The sequence below is a fragment of the Cricetulus griseus genome, chromosome 8 (genome assembly GCF_003668045.3).
Source record: "Cricetulus griseus strain 17A/GY chromosome 8, alternate assembly CriGri-PICRH-1.0, whole genome shotgun sequence".
Taxonomy (NCBI): domain Eukaryota; kingdom Metazoa; phylum Chordata; class Mammalia; order Rodentia; family Cricetidae; genus Cricetulus; species Cricetulus griseus.
In genome coordinates this window covers 44,656,675-44,676,060 of record NC_048601.1, presented here as the reverse complement: position 1 = coordinate 44,676,060, position 19,386 = coordinate 44,656,675, and the positions used below count along the sequence as shown (strand labels likewise).

General features: G+C 44.3%; 1 protein-coding gene across 8 annotated transcripts in view; it reads right to left on the bottom strand.

Annotated features, from left to right (window-relative positions):
* Window positions 1-19,386, bottom strand: part of Foxp1 (forkhead box P1) — a 603,661-nt gene that overhangs the window by 379,427 nt on the left and 204,848 nt on the right. For 7 of the 8 annotated variants that reach the window (XM_027428970.2, XM_027428965.2, XM_027428964.2 and 4 more), the window contains one exon: window positions 7,183-7,277. The exons of the other annotated variant lie outside the window; for it this stretch is intronic. The gene's annotated coding sequence lies outside the window, so the exon portion shown is untranslated. The remainder of the gene's footprint in view (window positions 1-7,182; window positions 7,278-19,386) is intronic. 8 annotated transcript variants of the gene reach the window in all.

Here is a 19,386-nt window from a genome sequence, read left to right as displayed (position 1 = left end):
GGCCATGTAACTACAAGCTTTCTTAAGGTAGCAGAGATTAACGCTAAGTGGCCACATCTTTATGGTGGTCAATAAAAAGCTTTCCTGGTGACAGCTTTCAGGTACAAGGAAGTTGTGCTGACCCAGCTTGCTGTGAAAACGCCCCAAGTAGAGGACCAGTGCTCTGGGCAGGGCACACTCTACCTAACCCCACTTTTTCACACAGGTGATTGAGCGGAACAAATCAATCATAGGCTGGTCAGAGGCTAACTCAACATAAAATGAGGGTTAGAGATGTGAGGTTAATTAGAATAACGTGCCACAGAAAAACAACTCAGAAGATGGAAAGGGGAGGCAGTGTTGTAACAGACACATCTGCTGGAGGATGTGCTTATTCCTAAATATATTAGGGCATACTTTCACACCCCATAGGTCCTGTATTAGCAACAAAAACAAACAAACAAACAAAATATGTACAAGTTTAAATGCATGAAAAAAGGGTACAGACAAAGCATTCAACTATACAGGCTCAAGGTGTGGTTCGGCAATTCATATCAATAGCTATGCACATGCTAAAATAAAAGCTCTGCAGATCAATAAATACTATGAGAGAAGGGGAATGCAGACAAGACCAGCTGAGCAGTAGTTAAGAACCATAGCAAAATGGGATCTTGGTTCGAATCTCTGCTTGCACTCATGCACAGAGCAATCTAGGTAGGGAATTGAACTTCACTGTGACTCAGTTTCCTCATCTTAAAAGTGGACTTTAGAAGCCTCAGAGCTATTCTACGTGAGTGAATGCCAAATACTTAGAATCACATCTGGCACACAGCTAATTCTCTCAGCATAGGCAGTGGTGATGGGGCAGGACTTCAAAAACTGGACTTTTTTTTTTTTTTTTAACTGTTCTGGGTAAAGCTCCTCAGGATTACATTTTTCATGAATTTAGAAAATTCAATCTGGGAAATAGTGGTACATGCCTATGATCCCAGAAATCGGGAGGCAGAGGCTGTCGGATCTCTGTGAGGTCAAGGCCAGCCTGGTCTACAGAGAGAGTTCCAGGACAGCTAGTTTCAGAGAAACCCTGTCACCAAACAACAACAAAAAATTAAATTCAAGGAAGAGAAAAAAGATATCTTGTGGGCTGGGGACACAGATCAGGGGCAGAGGCCCTACGTTCCATCCCCAGAACCACATAAAACAGAGACAGATGGAGACACAAATAGCAATAGTGATAGAGATGGGAAGGATTAAAGAGAGGAACAAGGCTAGGGATGGGGTTGAGCATGGAGGAAGAAAGGGGAATTTGCCATTCATCTCTCAGTATTTTGCAGAGAAGAAACATGAACCACATCACCAGGGAACAGGGTGAAGGTGCACAGGGTCAGCTCTTCTAGTCCCACCCGCCTATATAAACCCCAAGGTCCCCAACATGATTTCTGTAAAGAGGAGTCCCAAGCAATGGCCACTTTCAGCAAGCAGGCCCATGGAGAAAAGATGTGTCACACAAGTCAACTACTGGGGACTCAGAAGGACAAGGGTTCTCTATACCACACGAACCAGAAGCTGGCGCTGAGTACTCCAGCCCCAGCAACTCTCAGCCAGGGTCACCTGGCACCCACAGCACCTGGCTGGACTCACACTGGGCAGCCAAACTCAAAAACACTCAAGAAAACACTTGCCAATGCTCCCACACCTTCCTGCTGGCGCTCCCGGGGCCCTGGAGAGGGCAGAAGAGGTGGATCCAGGCTGGCCCATTTCCTATGCAAACATAACTCACCCCGATTCCCAGTGTGCAACCTTGCTCCCCTTCCATGAATTATTATCTTACATTCTCAAATGATATTTGAAAACAGGGGTGTTAGATATTTTTAGAGATCCCAATAGTTGGGTATTAGCTACTCTGTAGCCTGTTAGCAGCTGAATCAAAGTCTTCCTATGGGGTATGCTTGCCGTTACTGACTGGCACACTCACTGAATTTGATCCTTTTCCTTCCTAAAAAGAATGGCAGGCCTTCTACTGTATGTGTTTCATTTTGTTTTATGCATGCATCCACAGGCACATACAGGTGTGGGGTTGGGGAATGTGGAAGAGAGGTGAGAGGGGACAACACATTCAAGTATATGTGTGCACTTTGTGAGCACACACATATGCAAAGACCAGAAGTTAATATCGGTGTTTTCCTCAGTTGCTCTCCACCTTATTTTTTGAGGCAGGGTCTCTCACTTGATGTGGAACCCACTGATTTGGATAGAGTAGGTGGTCAGAATCCAGAGGTCCTTTTGTCTCTGTGTCTCTGCCTTTTCCCTGCTGGGATGACAGTTGTGCCTGGCTTTTATATGGGTATTGGAGATCCGGATTCAGATTCGAAAGCTGTATAGCAAGCACCTTATTAACTGAGCACTTCCCAGACCCCTTGACAATGTTTTAATGGTGTCCTTTTATTTTATATGTTGAGATTGTATAAAGAATAAATTGACAAATAGCAATTTTGATTCTTTATATGGCCCTAGCTAATCCAAGACTCATAGCAGTAAGGGTGAGAGATTATATATATTCACCTTTTACCAGCAGAAACCATGTGATATGGGGAGGTGGGAGGGGGCATTCTTTACTCCTTGGTTTTTATGTAACAAGCCTACATTGAAGAACACATGGCAACCACAGGCATAATGGAACAATACAGCAACCTATCACCCTCTCAAAGCAGGTAAAAAAGGTGTTAACAGTGATGGATATTTATAGCTAACTCCTTCCAGCTATGCAAATGTGAGTTTTCCATCAAAAGATAAGAACATGAAGACTTGGACTGACATGCCAATTATGCATTTAACCACCTAGAAGGCTTTCCACCACTACAAGGTTTCTTTTACTGCCAGGCAGATCAAACCAGCTCTGACTAATACTGGGAGAAATAGATCCCTAGGGAGATATCCAAAGTGGGGGTTCAACACTATGTACATGCAGTTTCCAAGGTTCTGAGGAAATGGTTTGGGCTCCAATGATGAACTGCTGCTGGGTTTGACATTTGGACCTCATATGGCCTGAGACAAGGTATGGATATCCAACAATCAGCACACAGCAAACAAATTGTAGTCACCTCCACATCTGTGTTGTGTACATTTTTGAGTGTGCATGTAGGGGTGATGCACACATGTGAAGGCAAGACATGGGCAACGGTTGTCTTCCTCCTTGGTCCTCTGCCTTATTCCCTTGAAACAGTTTCTCACTGAGCTTGGACCTTGTCAGTGGCAGGACTCACCGACTAGCAAGTTCCAGCACTAGGGTCAAAGACATATGTGGCTATGCTCGGCTTATCACATGGCTTCTGGGATCTGAACTCAGGTCCTCATGGTTGAACCAAGTGTTCTTACCAAACAAGAATTTCCTCAGGCCACTCTTTCTTGCTTTCCATTTTACAGTTCATTTAATACATGAAACATGAACATACAAACACCGCCAGGAATCAAGTCTCTGCCTTCCCTGTCACCTTTAAAACAAAGAGTGCAGGGGCTGGTGAGATGGCTCAGAGGTTAAGAGCAGTGATTGCTATTCCAGATGACCTGGCTTCAATTCCTAGCACTCATATGGCAACTCAAACCTGTCTGTAACTCCAGTTTCAGGGGACCTGACACCCATGGCAAAAAAAACAAAACAAAACAAAAACAAACAAACAAAAAACCAAAGCACATAAAAATAATATATTAAAAAAAAAAAAACCCTAAGAGTACAGCAGGGCATTGTGGTACCTGTGTAATTCCAGCACTGTAGATACTGACTGAGACTGGAGGATGTTGAACTGAAATGTCAACACAGTAGTCTGAACTACTACACAGCAGCACCCCCTTTCTCCCCTCTACCCCCCACAAAAAAGGAAAAAGGAGTAAAGAAAAATGAAAACTCGAAGATAGAAAGTAAGAAAGCTTAGGATAACATTTCTCACTGCATCTCCCAGAAGACCTTGCTGACCTTCTAAGTGGACAACTGTATTCCAGGTCCTGGGCACAGAGCACAGGGAATGAAACACATCATTATAGAAGCAATAACCCTCTGACCCAGGTGACACCTCTACCCCCACCTCACATAAGGAAACTGAGGCACAGAAGAAAAGAGACCAATGTGACCAAGAGCAAAGAGCCATAAGAGGTGCTGGGACCTCAGCTTGGAAGAAAAGAACCACTCATATTTAAGAGGCATCACAGAAATTAGGACCTAAGCCCTCCTTTCTGCCTGTGGAGCCATCCCCCCAGGTTCATGGCTGCAGAGGTCCTCATAGATAGGCATCAGTGCCACCCCCAAAACTGCATGTATATTTAAAGGGAACACCAGGCAACAAGTACTGGATTGTAAAATGTGCATATTTTACCAGATGACAACTATCCACAACCTAGCCACAGGATGGCAGGTGCCAACCTTCCCAAGGGCAGTGCTCTGCTCTACGGTGGCCTCAGTTAAGGACCCAAATCTGTACTGAGCTTTTTGCCGCAGTCATCTGCTGATTCTCTACTACAGGCTAGATCATCCACTGAACTTGTATCCACTTTCCAGATGAGACACAGTTGGGACTCAGGGCTGTTAAGTGACATGTCTGGTCTACTAAGGGAAGCTCACATGGGAAAATAGGATCTGAGTCTAAGCCATTCTAACTTCAGCACATACAGTGTGATCACACTGCTGTCCTGTGTCCACAACAGGTATGAGAGCAAGCCTACTAACACAGTAAGTCTATTGCACTCATGAGCATCCACACAGGCTGGGGACAAAGAGAGTGTACAATAGGACAAGGCAAGTTCCATCCTGTTCAGTGTGCCAGTTAGCAATTGTCACAGACAGCACATCCAGGCCACTCTGAAGAGAGAATGTCGGAGGGCCAACTCACTTGTCACCCATCAGCTGACACCCTCCACAGCCAATGGGAGGGAATGGCGGGAGATGGGTTGTTACATCTTCAGGTGTGCATAAGACAGGCAAAACCAGGGCCCTCAGCCTTGTTTCTTGCATACACTGGGAGAGCACCACTGAGTAGGGACTGGCCATGGCATTGGGATACAAAACCTCAGAACCATAGTAGCGAACACTCATCTGCATATTCGGGACTTAGATCTTTTACACCTCTCTGGGGTGGGGGTGGGGTGTCCTTTGCAAGTCTCAGACTCAGCATGGTACTGTAAGAAACATGAGGAGTCTCAAAAGTGCTGAGATGCAAGTCTCTGCTAAGAATCAGGCAGACTGAAACGTCAACACAGAGTAAGTCAAACAAGACCCAGGGCAACTGTACAACTTCGTGTAAGTAACCACACGTGTAAGTAACCACATGGCAACTGTCCACGTCTCCTGCTTTCCATTCCTCTGAAGCACATTTCCTACAGTGAAGGCTGCATTTCTTCAGAGTCCAGAGAAGAAGAATAGAAGTCAAAGTCACGAGTGAGGCTTCAGGGAAGCCGTGCAAAGGGGCCCGCCTGTGCTAGAAGGGCACTTTCATCTCTTGAATCCATCTCTTCCTTGCAGGATCTAGGAGCAAGGGCTGGAAGTCCAACAGCCACCACGAGGAAAGAAAGCATTAATACCCTTGAACAGGCAGAGCACCAAGATAGGAGGCAGAAACGACTCTCCCCGAGTGTTTCTCATGAAAGAACACACAGCAAATTTGTACGCCTACCTACAGCAGCATCTGTTCTGAGAGAGTCATTTGCAAATAATACAGCGAGACAAAAACACCTCTTCAGGTGACACTGCCATTTTCTGCTAGGGCAAGAACCCTAGAAAATTCCACAAGTTGCGTTTCTAGCTCCCACCTTCTATTCTCAAAGCTGTTTGTTTAACCCTGACTTCCCTTCTTAATTAGCATTGCTGGTCTGGAGAAGCGTATTTGCTGAGCCTGTCTATATGTTTTGACATGCAAGACTTGTGAAATTCAAACATACGCAGACATTCAAAGCAGTATTATTTATTAAGGCCTATATTAAAGGTGGAAGATCTTAAAGCCCTCTCAGATTCTGATGATTAAAGGAAATTTAATCGTTCTTCATTGGCATTTGATCTTTAGCCTGCCATAATCTACCCGTGTATCCCTTCATCCATATATGATACTAAAGAGATATTTCAACAGCGTGTCCATCAAGTGTAACACAGACCGAGCTCAGAGACCACATGACTCACACAAATAAAAGAGCATCCCACCACCCCTGGGTTAGCTAATGAAAGCGAAGGTGACTGGGGAGTGAGAGGGATGGAAGAGCTTTCCCATCACATGGAAGAAACCATTCACATACAGTCCACCATGCTTCGGCCTGGCAGTCTCCTGCCAGGCTGGAAGAGCATGTATTTCAAATGCCTGTTTCTTCCTCATTCATCATTTGTGCAGGGTCAAGAGAGACTAGTAACCTGTGAGCTGTCAAGTTCATGGATGGCACCCCAACCTCGATGTGTCAGCAGATGGGGGAGGAAACCAAAGCCCTTGGGTCAATATAGCACAATGATTATTTGGGTATACAATGTTTAGAGGGACATAGTAATGCCACTCATTTTTTTTTTTTTTTTCAAGTACCCATGGTTAATTCTGTTAACCAACAGCAGAAGTGCCTAACCACAACAGACAATGTCTGTGGCTCAGAAGGGTAACTAGAGTCACTCTCTGGCCCTTTGGGAACAATTTGAGCCAACTTTGTATTTGGACATATTATTGAAACTATGACCCATGACCTGGTACAAATGGGATTTCTTTTAGTTCATTCTGTTTGGGGTGTGAATGTGTATATGCAGGAATGTTCATGCTTGCAGAGGGACATATGCATATATATAGACATGTGTGGAGGCCAAGAGTATCATTCCTCAGGAGCCATTCACCTTGTTTTGTGAGGCAGGGTCTGTCACTGGGACCTAGAACTCACTAGATAGGTCAGACTGACTGGACAGCAAGCCGTTAGATTGATCTGTCTCGACTTCCTCAGTGCTTCAAGCTTTTTTTGTTTTGTTTTGTTTTGCATTAAACTGATCTCAGGCCATCATGCTGGCAAGGCAAGCACTTTAACCACCGAGCCACCACCCAGCCCGGAAGGTACCTATGTGGAAAAGTCATACAATTGTCACAGAAAGTGGCAGCATACATGTGTCTGTCATCTTTGGAACTCTCGCCTGATCCTAGGGCCAGTGGCCCATAATTTTCTTTCCACCCCTTGGTGACACAGACATTGGTCACTTACCCTGAGCTTTTAGTAAGTCTCACAGCCATAAAAAGCCTGGGGTCACGGGCAGGGTGCCTGCAGAATGCCACAAGACTGCAACACACAGAAGGACCCTGGAGGCAAAAAGGGAAAAAAGGGTTAGGGCCAGGAACTTTGGGTGCTTCCCTGGGCTTCTTTTTTCAAACAGGAAATTAGCCCCATTTTTTCCTTTTCCTTCTAGAATCAGGAAGATGAAAAACAGTAAACTGAGTGCAACGGTCACTCCTGAGGGCAGAGAAGTGTTCATCAGTGTCTCCTCCCCTGTCATGTGTGTGCGTTCATGTGTATGAAGGTTAGAGGTCAGACTGAGATAACGTCCTCAATCACATCTCCACATTATTTGGGGAGCAGGGTCTCTCACTGAGCCTGGTGCTTACCCTTCAGCTGGCCTAATTGTCTCTATGTCCCCAGCTCTGGGATGAGTGACAATTGCCACTGTTTTATGTGTATGCCAGGGAATGGAACACAGTCTCATCTTGTAGGACAAGCACTTTACAGACAGAGTGATCTCTCGAGCCATATTCTTAGGATGCAGTTTCTGAATTATAATGCTGACAGGCCCTGAGAAGTAAGAGCAAAATGAAGATTTCACTTCAGGTTTGGATTCATGAACTTGGCTTCAGGTGTCCTGTAGATGAGGCCAGGAAGGAACCCATATCCTCCAGACCACAGGTGCCCTGAAAAGGCAAGTGAACTCCTGTCTGCCAGCCACACTGTCTCATTTGTCAGTTTAAAAATTGCATTTCACAGGCCGGGCGATGGTGGTGCATACCTTTAATCCCAGCACTTGAGAGGCAGAGGTAGGCGGATCTCTGTGAGTTCGAGGCCAGACTGGTCTCCAGAGCCAGTGCCAGGATAGGCTCCAAAGCTACACAGAGAAACCCTGTCTCGAAAAACCAAAAAAAAAAAAAAAAACCAAAAAAAAAAAAAGATTGCATTTCGCATGCCAGTAGAGACCAGGACAGTCTTGCCATGGAAGGCAAATGTGTGCTAAAGCTGTGGACTTCTGGGGGTCTGGCTGAGTTATGAGTATACTATTAACCAAGTGGGGTTCTGAGTTTGCAATTCCCCTGATGGAGCCCTCATAGTTCCATTGAGTGCTTTCTGAAAGTGTAAAACCAGCTGCCAGTCAATGGCCCCCAGGAAGCCTTCAGGTGACCATGCCACTCCACTGCTGTGGAGCCTACAGAAGGAATGCTCTAGAAGAAAAAGAGTGAAGCAGAATGAGGGCCCAATGTAAGCCCTTCAGGGGTTTGTATGTGCTCTTTTCTTTCCACAGTATGTTCAGACAACATTCGGTGAAACTTCCTCTGGAGACCAGGCCAGCCTCAAACTCACTGAGATCCCCATATCTCTGCTGGGATTAAAGCTGTGCACCACGACTACCCAGCCCCATTTTTTTTAGATTAACCAATCAATCTGAGAAGTTGAAATTGAAAAGATGTATGGAGTTTTATGATTTGAATAGTCAACAAGGCTCTGGAAGCCATGTGGGTTGTCTGTCAAGCAGAACACAGAGGGCAATTCAGAGATGGCACTCTGGGTGGGTATCGCTTCCATCTAGATTCAGATAAACTCGGGCTGCCTTCACCACACTGTTTTCTGGACATCAGCTGCCTGCAACATGTAGACTGCTGAAGAGAGACAAGTGTGAGCATCTTTGTTCTGGGGCTTGGGAGATGACCCAGGCAGGAAAGAGCTTGCTGTGAAAGCATGGGGACCTGTATGCAATCCCTAGAAACCACATCAAGAAGATATTTGGTGGGATGTATTTGCAACCCCAGTGCTGGAGAGGTGGATTGAGGAGGTCCCTGCAGTCTGCTGGCCAGACAGCCTTAGCCCAGTCAGAGAGCCTTATCTCAGAAAAAAATGTGGGAAATACTTGAGCATGACACCTGATGTTGACCTCTTTTGTACACGATGAGATCACACACACAAACACACACACACACACACCATACACGAGTGGGGTGGGGGAGGGGAGAGAGAGGGAGAAGGGATTGACATATGAAGCAAGCTTGTTCCTAATTTGAACTAATAAAAAAAAATTACAAAAAAAAAATTCTCCTAAGGTAGGCTATGTGGTCACCATTCTTCTCAAGCAAGGCATAATACTGCATCAAAAAATCCCAGCACTTGGGAGGCAGAGGCAGGTGGATCTCTTTGAGTTCAAGGCCAGTCTAGTCTACAAAGTGAGTTCCAGGACAGCCAATGCTATCACACAAAGAAATCCTGTCTCGAAAAACCTAAAAATAAAATATTTTAAAGGAATATTTCCATTGGCATAAGCAGTGATCATTCAGATGTAAACTTCTAAGGAATGACTGCCACCATGAGAAAGGACCATTGTCATAGACTCATCAGCATAATGGTATAATGAAGTTCATTATGTTGTCTTCAGTGGAAGTACACTTGCTGGCGAGTACCACCCAACACTGACTCTGAGACCCCAAGAGCTATGCCTCTTTAAGGATTGGCCTCACAAGCCTCAAGGAAAAGTCGGCCTGTCTCAGTCCCCACATGAGGGCAGAGACATTGGGGAACTTTGGGGCCCTTTATTATCTACTTGTAAAATGTTATAAGCCTGTAAACTAGTTAATTTATGAGCCATGTTAATAATTTGCTCACACTTGATCGCTGGTTTCGCAAACACTGCTTCCAGGGATGTGGGAGGATAATTTGTAGGTCCAGCTTCTCAGCTAAGGGGACACTAACTAATTTGACACAGTACCGTGACATTGATGGCGGGCACACTAATGACTGTACTCCTAGATGTGGCTGTCAGCCTGTCGTTCCAGTGAGGAGCCTGCTTGCTCACAGTGTGGCTCAGGACACAATGCTCAACTCATTATTCAGACAGCACCATTAATGAGAGCCCGTGTTTATTTCTACCATACTAACCAGTGCTTAGCTTCCATTTGTCTGATACGGTCATTGATTAAAATGGGTCTCATGAATAGTAAATTTGAGCCCCACGGAAACAAAGGGCCACCAGAGGAAACATAAGCAAGAGTCTGACTGGAAAACAAACCTGGTCAACTTGTTTTCTGCTTCAAACGTCACCCAGGACAAAGTGACAGGTGGAAGGAAGTGCTATGGATACCAAGCAAAGAGAAGGGGATGTTATAATCGCACATGCCTGTGGCTCAGCTTGATTATTCTGACCATGGTCATCTTAACTTCAACACAGTCAAGAGTGGTAGTCAGCAGTGCCTTCCGCCTCATACAACCCTTAGAAATCTTCAAAATGGGGCATCACATAATATACTGAAATACCGGGGTTTACTATGACATTTTCATCACTGTACTTTGCTCACATCCACCCACTGCAGTCCCCTGCTCAAGACACTAGTGACTTAAATAGCCCCCCTCGGCTTCCGTGCTGTGCTTGCATGAACCTAAACTTTTCACACGAGATAACACTACCTACTCCTCTCTCTGACTCGGACTTCTTTCACTTAACAGGATGACCTTCAGCTCAGATCCTTATCCTACAAGTGGCATGATTTCATTCTCTTCTACAGAAGAATAAAACTCCATAGACCACGTATACCACCTTGTCTTTACCCATCTGTCCACTGTTACGTATCTAGGCAGGTTCTGTGTCTGGGATACTGTGGATAGAACAGCAATAAGCCTGGACTTAACAAGTATCTCTGGTGGGCCTGGGATCCTTTGGGGTGTGGCTGGGTCACATTTGTCTTTCCCTGCATTTGCTGTTTTCTTGGGGACAGAAATCTGGGGACTCTGAGTGCAGAGTTTTAGACTCATTTCCCCATGGATGACACAAAGGTTTACTGTGCTTTTCAACCTCACAAAAGTTTGCTCTTTAATTAAACTGACTCAAACATGGTCATCAAGGACACCAATAAACACATCTGTGATGTTTCTGAACTGGTAACAAAACTGTATAGCTGCGGCGGCGGTTAAAAATACCCTCTTATACGTGTTTCCAGTCCTAACTAAACCTTGTAGTCAATTTCTGTCTTAAATTAAATTTCTATTTTGGTCTGACAAATTTTCTTTCATTTTATGATGATTATAATCCTAAAATATTCATATAATAATTTAAAATGAATAACTTTTTTAAAAGGTAGGCCCACATCTATTAAAGGAATGATAAAACCAAGACTACTCCCAATGTGGTTCATCACAGAATGTGCAATTCAAATTAAATATTTCAGCAAATGCTGTCTGCCACTCAGGATAAAGAATTCTACTGAATACTGCATATGACTTTGGATTTTTATAAAATAGCAAAACAAGTCTGAGCCCACATAGATCACTTTGGGAATTAGAGTGTCATTACATGCAGCAGTGCCTAAGTACATATTCCTGGACTCACTGCCCAAGATGGATCTATAATTTAAGAAGGGCCATGATGCCTAAGCAGTGCACAACATGTGGGAAGCAGATTTAGATGGCCTGCTGGTTTGGAAGTACATTTCAACAAATATACAGAACCATTGTTCCAAGCAGCCTGACCGTCTCCGACTGCTGCTATTTCCATGGGCAACTACAGCAGGCAGGCACACAGTGTCAGCATCTCCACACTGTGTATTTCCAGTAACTAATTGCTGTCCCATCATGACCTGGTAAAACAGTCAGTTGTAGCCATTACTGGATAGGTGCCCATCCAGTTCTCCTTTCTAAGCAGAAAGCTGAGCTGGGTGCCCTGTACCCTTGTAGCTCTGAAGATCCTTGTCACCTAGTTCTGGGCAAACACAACAAGGTAGGATGTACACCTTCTGACTCTCATGCCTCCTCACTTTGCCTAAGACCCTCTCTCATTCCTTGATTGAGGGACTGAGTGGGACTTCCTACCATCTGAGGGGAGTCGTATTACAGGATGTCTTAAAGCCAGGGCCCTTGAAGTACGTGCAGATCATTACAAGAAGTTTAACTCAGACCATGAAAGGATACAAAGAGCAGAGTCACAGGCAGCAACTTCACTCCACCCTCAACAACCAGTGGCAACCTGAGGGTGCCTGGGAAGTAGAAAGCACTGGGTGAAGCCTCTTGGATACAGTAATGATTATAACCACTACAAATGGTGCCTGAACCCTCTTTGTATCTCTTGATTCCAGGTTCTAATGCATGCTAAGCAAGTGCTATGCCACCTCTATGAACTTTAAAGTATGATTTCATATTCATCCATTCACTCACTCACTCATTCATTCATTCATATATATTTCCACACCTACTTTTTCTTTCTTTCTCTGTCTTTTCACTCTTCCGCTCTGTTCAGTCTCCCTCTTCCTCTTTTCTCTCTCTCCTTTTCTCTATACCCCCTTCTTCCTTCCCTCTTTCTCTTCACTGGCTAGCACTAAACTCTGGGCCTTTCTTATAGTAGACAAATGTTGGACTACCAGCTCTAACTTTTTTGTTTGCCTTCCTTCTCTCCTATCCAACAGTAATTTTTTTTTTAAAAATCTTCCCCTCTTCTTGGTGAGAGCTAAACCCAGGGGCTTGCACTCATTGCCCCCACACTCACCACTGGTCTAGTATCTTACTGTAACAAAAGTATAATGTCTCCTTGGCTTCACCTTTAATCCATGGACAACCCTAGGTAAGGAAAGCACTACCAACTGACAAAGTGCAACCAATTGAAAGCCCAACTAAAGATGCTCCATGGTTTCTGTTAATGGCTCCTCTGGCCAACTAAGGATAGGAAAGGAGAAAGAACCAACAGCCACCATATTCTTGAGACGTACTAGGCATGCCTTGTCTCAACTAATCTTTACATGAGCCAGTAAGTGTGGCTCCCTTGTGTAGAGCCTCTATGAGGTGAAATGCAGGCTCGCACCACACACCTGCTCCAGCTGAGAGCCCAGCTGAGTACACCACTGCAGTCCACAGACAAACTTTCAGAGAATACACACATTCCTGAACATACATTCAAGTTACTGCTCTAAGAAAAAAACAGCGAATGGTATCTCCCCAATTCAAGTATCACTTCCACTACAACAGGTGAGGAGGTCTTCAGCTGCTGATAGCAAAGACAGTCAGAACCATCTACTGAGGTCTGGAGAAGCAAGACACAGGGGAGAGGGATTTCACAAGTTCTAAGTGATTTCCACAAGACCATTTCAATACAAGCAAATATCTATTCAGGCTCTTGAGGAGCGATGATTTTCTACATCTTAACTTTTAATATACTGAAGGCATAAAACTACATTTTACCACCATTTAAGAATGAATTGGATGCAAAGACTCATGCCTTTGATTCCAGAATTTTGGAGGTAGAGGTGGGAAGATCTTTATGAGTTCCAGGCCAACCAGGGCTACAAAAAGAAACCCTGTCTTAAAAATAATAATAATAATAACAATAATACCCAAGCCAAAACAGGAAGGAAGGGAGGGAGGGAAGGAGAGGGAGGGAGGGAGAGAGGGAGAGAGGGACAGAGGGAGGGAGGGGGAGGGAGGGAGGGAGGGAGAGGGAGGGAGGGAGGGAAGGAGGGAGGGTAGGGAAAAGAGTTGAAGACAGAAGATAGAGTGTGGCTGCAGAGCATGTGCCAAACATGTGTGATGCCCTGTATTCAATCAATGTCTGATACAGATGACAGACAGACAGACATACAAAGGTTGGCCAACTTTTTTTCCATTAAAGAAAACCAAACACAGTGAGTTTGTTCGGATTTGCAGCCAGATAGCCTCTCTGACAACCGCTCTCAACCGTGTGTTACAGTAAGGAAGCAACCAGAAACAAGGTGCAAATAAATCTAAGTGTAGCCATTTTGTAATAAAACTTGACTGATAAAAACAAGTCATCATCAAGAGGGGAGGTTTGGTCCAAGTGCCACAATCTGCTTACTTCTGCCATTTAGCTGTTTGGGTATTTTGCATATCCATTCACCCATAACACACAAGATTTCCTCTAACATAATAGGAAACAGCTCTGGTTAACATTTTCGTGCACGATCCCTGAGTGCCAGGAATACATTCCTGATGTAAAGAGGGAATAGCCTCAGTATGACAAAGGTTCAGGATATGACAGCTGGGAACTCAGCTTCCAGCAGTCTTCAACCTACTGCAAGGCTCCTGTCCCATGCTCACGAGCCAGAGAGCACAGCTGGAACAAAACTGTAAACAACACTTCCAATAAAGAGAAGACCCAAAGCTCTTGCTCTCTGTATGATCAAGGGCCTGTGCTGACTGAGGGAAACTGAGGTACCTTAAAGAGTCATTTTTTTACAGCAAAATAAGCAATGCACACACGTTAAAATATCAGTGGAACCATACATTCTAAGAACTAGGAATGACACTCTGTCCGCCTTTCAAAGGCAGGCATGAAGGCTCTAAATTATAACCAAACTGCTTTCCTGGATTTGCAGGGTGTTTTTTGTTAAGCAATTTCAAGGTAAGAGCTACATGACCAGTGACTGGACACACAGAAAGAATATATATGCAGTATACTCCCCCGTTGCTCCCTGAGGATGGGGAGTCAGGACAGAAAAGATCCAACTTGCTTTATTTGTTGTTTCAGACAGCAAAGCGAAGATACACAGCAGAGAGAAAAATAATGTTAAGAATCTGTATCCCAGTTAATGTTTTATTTTAACACTGATGTGTACAAGATGATTTGAGACATGAAACGAATACATTCTTAGGAATCTGTTTTACCTAAACCATCAATCAAAACTAGAACAGAAGCAAGTAAACGATAGTCCAGCCTGACAAAGGGATATTTTGTAGTCATTAAGAATTAATCTGGAAATGGAGATGGTTGTGACATGTCATAAAATAAGCAAGACAGGAAAATTAACCTACAGTAATCCTTAAGCGCATTAAAGACATGCTGCAAGAAAGATCAGGAAAAAAATTAAATTAACAGGGTTTGCCGTCAACAGGACTAGACCAGAGGTTTTCTTTACTAATTTTAGTTTTCAAGATTTTTCCAAAACAAAGAAATATTAACTATACAGTTTTAAAAACTTGTCTGAGAAGAGTCATTTGTGAATGGCCTGTAACTGACTTTGCAGCAGGCTATAAGTATCTTGGGGACAGACAAGACACTGTCACCTCTCACACAGATCAGTTCTGGTTCTCCTTGGGAATTCAGTGAGCTTTCCTTGAAGCAATTGGATAGGTTATGTGACTTTATTAAAGTCCCCTTAATGAGAGCCCATAAATAAATACAATTCTAATATTTCAAGCCCTTTAGATAAATTAAATCATCCTGTTTAAAGAATCAGATTGCTGTGGATTAGACCATAAATAAAATGCTTAATGTAGAATTCTACTTTCTCTGTCCATATTCCATGGTGCCACACAGTAATTTGCCTTTTAATAACTTCAAACAATTCTGAGTCATTTGCTCATTAAAAACAAAATACATCTTGATCATGAAGCTCCACATTTCATAAATATTTAGCCCAAATGCATTGCCTACTTTGAACTAGAAATAGCAGGTTCCTGATTGATAAGAACACTGTATTCAGGAGAAAGGAGGAGACCCCCATACCCATGTCATCTGGGAAATTAAATGTTGGTCACTCACAGGGTTTTTGCGGCTCCTCACCATCCATCTATGGCTTCCCCCATGCTCTCAGAATAGAGCCCCAAAGCCAACCTGTGGCTCACAAGCCCAAGGCCCTTGAAGATACCCTAGCCTCCAGCTTAGCCTCATGTCTCTCCTAGCAAGCCAAGCTTCTTCAAAGGGAGGGAGGGAAGATGGGAGGGAGGGAGGGGGAGGGAGGGAGGGAAACCTAAGGCCCTGGTCCAGAGAGCACCACAATCCACATGACAATGGGTCAGAGGTGTCTATAGAAACAATAGGAACACATCTACATCCTTTAATATTAGGCTGTCAAAACCCACGTGCTGGTTGCAGCAGCTAGCCTAGCTTGTACTAAGACAGGCCATACCATAAAGAAGCCCACGGCAAATCTACCTGAAAGAGATACTCATCTCTGGCTTTGTCTCGAATTCTCTCTCTTGGCTCCAAAGGGCTGTATGTCACTATTCAATGTATTCTTTTAGAAAAGGCCTCTGTCCTGTCTCCATTCATCACCTGGATAACAGTGAATAACACTGTTCATTGGCTAGGTTTTTGGTTTCATTTTTGTTTTTGTTTTCTCAGTCTGTAGTCCTGGCTGGTCTGGAACTCACTATGTAGTTACCAAACTGGCCTTGATCTCAGAGACATCTACTTGCCTCTGCCTCTGAGTACCCAGCTGGCGAGGCACTTTCTCAGTGCTTACCGTGTGCTGACACAACGCTGGAAGTGGGACCTGCTGGAATTTGAGACAAATGAGGTCTCTGTGTTCTCAAATCTACATCTACCAGGCACTAACGAAACCATATGGGAATGATTAACACAGACTTGACCCCAGTACAGGTCAGAAAAGGCTTTGCACAAGGAATAACCTACAAGGCATCAAAGGCGAGTGGGAGCTGGGAGGGTGGACAGGGCTATGTGGAGGGCAGGGGAGCACGTGTGGAGCTGAAAGAAGAGCAGGCACATCGAGCACAAATATTGGTCTTAATCTTCTCTCTAGAGTGACTTTAAAAATATAAAGTGTGGGGCAGTGTGGGTAGAGATTGCAAGAGCCTGAGATCAGGAAGGAACAGAGTAGAAGACCATCCTCTGGATTTGACTCGACACTGTACCCTTGGACTTCACCACAGTCACAGAGGCCTGTGCAAGACTACACCAATCAACATCGTAGAATGGAGGAGAAAAGGGTTTACTCAGGAGCTGTGGACAGGTGATAGACTTAGGGACTGGTGAGTCAGCTTTCTCAAGGGTTTGGCTCCAGGTGGTGGACCATGCTCCACTGGATGGCCCCACATCCAGAAATATATGGTCAACACAGATGGAGAGTCTGTGGGTTATTAAAATTAAAAAAAAAAAAAAAAAGACATGAAGTTGGGGGTTAGGGAAGTAGGATAGATCTGGGAGGAGTTGGGAGTCTCCAAGACACATTCTTTGCACGGCCCATGATCTCAGTGAAACTGTCACTGCACCTTGGTTCTTCACCTCACTTCCTTTTCTGTCTCCTCCTATGAGATGGCTGCTATGCACACTGTCCCTGCCAGAAACAGAACCATTACTGGCATCCAGCAGACACTGGATAGACAGACAGCAGCAGAATCTATGCATTACTAAGCCAATGACTTGAAGCTATAACAAATGACAAACTCCAGAGCAAATTGCAACGACATGAGACCATATGAAACTACAGAAACTGGTTGAGGACCGAAGATCAATCTTCCTTTGTAGTCTCAAGAGCAACCCCCAAGAGACCCACTCGGCTTCTGCAAGCCATCTCCTATGATATCAGCAAGATGGTGCCCTTAGCCTTCAACTTCTTCACATCACCCATCCATGGTTCCATTTGCAAGGAGAAAAGCAGGTACCAGTGCTCTTTACAAGCTGAGCCTCTCCACCTTGGATGACTCTAAAAAGCCACTTGTAAGTATTCTTTGTTAATGACAGTTTATAATTTTGTCACAGGTGTTTGACTAAAAAGGGGACAAAGCCTTTTACGACAGTATGAGTGTGTTATGTCATTGTGTATATTCAGTACCATGCCTACTAGTGGACAGAGAAACTTTTCTTTCTGAGCCATAGAAGCCAGGAGAGTTCAGATGGCATCATTTTACTAAGGGCATCCTATATGCTCCAAAATGTTCACGCCTTAAGAAAATGTACAAGTAAACTTTATCACCACTTGCCATGAAAGTTGATACCAAGGACACTGGAGGGGTAATCAGATGATGGGCATTGCACCTGGCAGTTCAACAGAACACAGGATAAACACTCCAGCTTTGTAAGGCATCCAAGGCATTGTTTAGAAGTTCAAGTGAGGAGGGCAACATGAAGGAATATTCAAAGCACACCCTATCAGATGGCTTTTCTATACCCTCCGTAGAAGTCATTAAGCTGTACTGCACTTCACACAGGTTTTGCTTGTGTTGGGGTGGGGGATGCCTGGAGCTGATCTGGGCTTGGAAACGGATGCATGTCTTGTGTGGCCTTGAAAGAGTCATACCTCTTCTCAGAAACATATCATCAGGGCAGGAGAATGAAAGCAAAGATCTCAAAGGTTCCTTAGGGTGCCCACACTCCAAGAACCCATGGGTATCTCTGGACATACATCTTAGGCGGGAGGCCATAAAGAAGGCAGGGCCACCTCTCCTGCTTCGTCATCCAATACATTCCAGCAATGCTGCCATCCCCCAGCAGAGAGTGAAGGGCCAGGGAACTGCACCCTGGCTCCCCGTATCTGTTCAAATAAAGTTCTGTTTCCATGTACTGCAGGAGGGTGAGTTGATGTAGTAATTACCTGTTACTCTTGACAAGTAAGGTAATTAATGTAGCAAAATACCACCGCAATGTGTGTAAATTTAGACCACCATAATTAAAGCACCCGTCTGTTCAACAAACTGTTCAATTAAGAAAAAAAATATTGACGGTGTGCTTTTTTTTTTTTTTTGAAAGTAGAAAACGTATGGAATGAATGACTCTCCATTGGTTGACATCCCAGTTCCAGAACACTTTGTCAGCAGGGAGGGTGTACAAGGGACTCAACTCCACAAACACACTGAAGAACTTGGGAACACAAATGACTAAGGCAAGAGGGGTTGCTGCAAAGACTGTTTAGAACTCCATTCAGTAAAACTCCAGTCAGAAAGAGAACTCAAGGGCATTTGAACTCTCAAACTACAACAGAGAGCAATGAGCTGACGAGATACGACCATGCGGCTTTTCCAGTAACAGGGCCAATTTCTAGAACCATAGCATCAAATATTACTGTCTACTGGCCAGTTTTAGGGAGCCTGATACTAAACAGACTGTGGGCAAACAAAATAGCTGGAAAGTCCCCGAGACTCATTGAAGGTCTAGGCTTATGAAGAACCTGAAGAAGAAAGAGATACCCATGGGTTCTTGGAGTGTGGGCACCCTAAGGAACCTTTGAGATCCTTGCTTTCATTCTCCTGCCCTGATGATATGTTTCTGAGAAGAGGTATCCCTTCACACCAAAGATCTGAGCTCCTCCTATCCTGCTTCAAACCATCTATAGCCACATGAAGCAGTAAATAACCAACAAAAATCAAACCAGAGCCAGGCTAAGACCAAGAAAAGAGAAAGGAGAATCCGTTAGCAAATAGCTCTAAAAGGCCATTACTTTCGAATATATTTAGACAGAAGAAATAAATTCTGGAAGAGCAGAAGGG